We start from the raw sequence: 5,000 nt of genomic DNA on the forward strand, positions 1-5,000 counted from the left end.
AAAAATCATGAAATATTTTTCTAGTTAAATCTTGGAATATTTTCATATTAAATCATGAAATATTTTCCAAGTTAAATAATGAAATATTTTCGATTTAAATCGTGAAATATTTTCCAATTTAAATCGTGAAATACTTTTCCGGTTAAATCATGAAATATTTTTCCTTGTTAAATCATAAAATATTTTCCTGGTTAAATCATGAAATATGTTTCTTATTAAATCAAGGAACTTTTATCAGGTAATATCATGGAATGCCTATCACTCTGACTCGTTAAATGCTCATGGTGTTGATGCTTACAAAAGTTGGGGGCTGAATGAATACCACTTTAAATCATGCTTCTCAGGTTAAATCAAGGACAACTAGTCTACAAAACTCACTATTTCAATGGTTTAGTAATATAGGGGACGACATGCCCGTTTGATAAAATCAGGAAATTTAATGAACTGCTTCGAAATTTAAATCATGCTATACTCATAATAACTAATTAGATGCTCTTCGCGTTAAATCAAATGCAAATTTGTCTGAGTAACGGACCCAGAGTATAATTTTTTGCTATTCGCATGCGTCACCTTAACTAAAATATCGCCATGTTTAAAACTCCCCACCAACACAAAGGAGTTTTTATCGAATTTTATTCTGGCGTTCATATAAATTCGTACAAATTGAGAACCTATAAACGTTTTAAAATTTTCGTCGATAAATGTAATCAAAGAGTTATAGGCGAAAAATGGAGTACGATTATTGTATATCTGTACCGACCTGCTGGGTGTGCTATTGTGCTCGATAAAATAATGTCTAAAATTACCGCACAAATATTAAATAAATGATATTGATCCGGTGTTAGCAAGTGGAAAGAGAGAGAGAGAGAGAGAGCAGCTGCATTAGTTGATAACTATCAAGATCCGGGCAGCTGCTATATGTAAAATAATCACGTTGTTATATAAATGTAAAAATTCAGAAAAATTAATTACACGAATGGAAACAGGACCAGCCGAAGCCTCTGAAAGAGAAATTAAAAAAGGATGAGAGAGAGAGAGAGAGAGAGAGAGAGAGAGAGACCCACCAAGGGTAAATGTTCCCAGCTTGGACATCTCGATTTCCATTAGGTAAGATATACAAATATATTCATACACATATATATAAGTGTGTGTGTATACATGTATATATATACATATATTAAAGTTTGGTTTTAAGGGGTGGAAAATGGACACTAGTTGTATAGTCGAAGATCCTTATCACGTCTTCTAGCCATCATCTGTGTATGGAACGTTTTGCATTTTCACCCTCGCCATCTGTGTGAGTACTCATGATCATTATCTCCTCCTCCTCCTCCTCCTTCTTCATCTTCTTCTTCGACAGGTGCCGTGTTTTGTATCAATCCCTGTGAACCACCCCCCTTACCTAATTAAAGTTGTTTTCCAGGGAGGAGAGGCTGATTATCCCAATATCGAAAATAAGAGAAAACTCGGGACCTCCTCGTCACTACGTTTTCCAATTATATCAGTGCCACCTCCCTCCTCCGTTTTCCCTTCTTGCACCCCCTTTTTTGCTAACCCTTTAACACGAATTTCACGTTTAAGATCCTAGCGATAACACGGGATATTTCAAATTGTTGTTCTTGGGTTCAAACAACTACTCATGAGCTTCCTTTATATGTAGGCGACTACTGTGGAAGTTTCTGTTTAGGGGGAGTGGCCCTGATTTGGCTCTTGTGGTTGGAGTAAAATGTCTATCGGAGAATTGTAATGGATACAAAAAAGACAGAAATAGATATGCCGATATGATGAAGGCATAATGTAAGGAAGACCAAGATCCAATATGCAATGGAGCTACAATACTGCGTTCAGGGAGAGATTACCTTTATAAGAGAGGTCTTTAAAATCCTGCCGTATATGTAGCGCTTCCGTGGCGGGCCGAGGTAACTGACACTGCGAGATTTTAAAATTCGAATTTAAAACCCACCTCCCTTCTCTCCTCCCTTGCCTCCCTCGTTCCCTCCCTACCTCCCTCCCTCAGTACCTCACTGGTGAGGTACCTCGCTTTTACCGAATCCCGTCCACGACGTCTCTTCGACAGTTTGAACGAGAAAACCACCAAATAAATGGCATTGGAATACTGTATCTCGCCTTCCAGACTTTACTTTGCGTGGGAAGCAACACGATATGGTAGACCGTTAATTAGCTTGTAAGGCAGTGTTAGATACCGATCGATGTCTTGTGTCTGTATGTCGTTCGTGCAGTTTTTTTTTTTTTTTATTTTTTATTGTTATCTTTATGCAGAACCCAACTAAAGGAGCCTCTTTTTCTAGTGAATTCAAGAATTCGGTGTTTGAAGTGTGGTTTAAATGATATTTAATCGTACTTTTGCTTTGCAAGTGTTGGTTAAATTGGGTTTAAAATGCCAAGCATTGTATATTATCTGCGCTGATTTATTTTATATTACACATGTTATAATAATAATAATAATAATAATAATAATAATAATAATAATAATAATAATAATAGTAAGTGAAAATTATTTTGCGTCACAATTTCAGTGGTGTAGTTAGCATTAAAATGTAGATTGAATGAAAAAATAAGGAAATTAAGAAACCGTTTCATGTTGAAAGGAATAAATTGCATCTGGTAAGCTACGAACTCAGTCGATCGAAGAAATGAGAAAAGCAGTAGCTTTGGTACTTTTTTATTCTTGATAACCAAAACCCGTTTTATTCACCCCTAAGAATCCATCTCATATTCTGTTGTGAAACCAAAACAAATCGGGATAGTAAAAAGTAAATAAGATAACACTGGTAATCAAATACTAGCTGAAAATTAATTGTTTGCAGTCTGTTTTTTAATGGATAACACTTTTATTTTTTTACTCTTATTCTCAGAATTATTACTGGCATTACCATTTATTATGAATACTGTTTTCACTACTAATGTACTTCAGCAACTGTCTGGAATTGCCGATTATCATTTTTATCATTTTATGTAGTGTGTCTAGACTGTGTGTATTGTATTGTCTCTGCTTTGTATATTCCATGCTTTTGGCCCTGAGCTGAAATAGAGGATATTATTATTATTATTATTATTATTATTATTATTATTATTATTATTATTATTATTATTATTATTATTATTATTATTATTATATGGATCTTGCAGTGTTTAGCATAAAAACAATGCAAATAGACAGTCTCTTAAGCAAGGCGGACGAACGAGTTTGAAACTTAAGAAGAAAATAAACTTTTTATGAAAAAAATAATTAAACATTTTTTGAAACATGCTTTTATTAAAATACACTAAAAAGTACAGAATAATTTTTGAGACATACCAAGATTTTCTTACAATTAATTATGTTTGCAAAAATAAAACCGTGGGCACCAAACATGGAAGGAAATGCTACAAGAAATAAATTTTTTTTTCTTTTTTGCATTATTTTCTTCCGTGTTTGGCGCCCACGCTTTTATTTTTGTAGACATGATTAACTGTAAGAAGATCGTGTTGTGTAATAAAAAATTATTTTATGATTTTTAGTGCATTTTAATAAAAGCATGTTTTAAACAAATTTTTATATTTTTTTATTTTATACTTTTTAGTTTTGACAGAAAGTGTAGCCGATTTATGATTGTAACTAAAAAAAAATTGAAAGTTATATCCTGTCGAGCCAAAGAAGGTTTGAAAAATCGGTAGGATTAGTAACTTATTACACGAATCAAAAAAGGTATGAAAAATCCGAAGAGTTTCTTACAAACCCTGAGATACTGGGAGAGGTCATTGTAGGATCATTAAAGGTCACTGCTGACCTACTTATATACTTGTAAGGTTGTATTGTCACCGGGTTTGAGCAACCATGCAAAGTTTCAAGTCCATCGGACGAAGGGAATAGGTCGAAAATTGAGTTACAAGATATGTCCCAAACAGACAGACAGACAGATGGACAGACACAAAAGTCAAGTTAAAAAAAAAAAAAAGCATGTAAAAATAGCAGTGGCCAGAAGGCCAGTGTCTTCTTCACCAAATCTGAAGACATTGTTCCATTAAGTTCCAAGAGGGACTAATGCACTCTCCGCTAATGGCTTACCGCTTGGGAAGAAAATGGGAAGAATATTTGGTTTTCATCGTCATCCCTCACGGCCATTACTATCCTCCTTTTTTTTTATTTCTAATTTTGGGGCAACTTTATTTTTCTAATTATAGAGCCGGAGTACAGTCGCTGAGAGGCGATAATGGCATTTCTTGTTAAGTGAATTTTCTAAGGAGGTTATTTTCTCGGTTATTTATCACCGGTATCACTAATGAATAGGTGTCTGTCGAGAGAATTCTGCTTTTGTAGTTAAAAGAACATTTCAGTTGTTGAATTACATTTACGTGCAGGGCACGCAGTTGCACGTAAGTACCATACTAAGGTGTGATTATATATATATATATATATATATATATATACAGATATATATTATATATATACATATATATGTGTGTGTACACACATACGAGTATATATACATATATATACAGTATATAATTATATATAATTAATATATATATATATATATATATATACATACAAATGTACATTATATTTATATATTTATACATATATGTTTGTGTGTATACACAAATAACATTATATTTATACATATATATATATATATATATATATATATATATATATATATATATATATAAATAATTAATATATGTATATATATACAAATAATTAATATATATATATATATATATACATATATATATATATATATATATATATATATATATATATATATATATATATAAAACATTCCTACGTATGTTGCTTACGTACAACTGTGTGCCTGCACGTAAACGTACTTCAGCAATTAAAATGTGCTTTCAACCATAAGAGCAGAATTCTCCCAACAAACACGACATCACTTATCCTCTAAGTGATACCGGTGATAAACAACAGAGAAAATAACCTCCTTAGAAAATTTAATCAACAAGGGACGCCATTATCGCCTCTCTGCGACTGTATT

The 5,000-nt window shown here is 32.5% G+C and overlaps 1 protein-coding gene across 1 annotated transcript in view; it reads right to left on the reverse strand.

Moving 5' to 3' along the window:
- The window catches only part of LOC136839508 (uncharacterized), a 71,356-nt gene that overhangs the window by 20,492 nt on the left and 45,864 nt on the right, over positions 1–5,000 (reverse strand). The gene's annotated exons all lie outside the window — the stretch shown is intronic.

Source organism: Macrobrachium rosenbergii, chromosome 6 (genome assembly GCF_040412425.1).
Source record: "Macrobrachium rosenbergii isolate ZJJX-2024 chromosome 6, ASM4041242v1, whole genome shotgun sequence".
Taxonomy (NCBI): Eukaryota; Metazoa; Arthropoda; class Malacostraca; order Decapoda; family Palaemonidae; genus Macrobrachium; species Macrobrachium rosenbergii.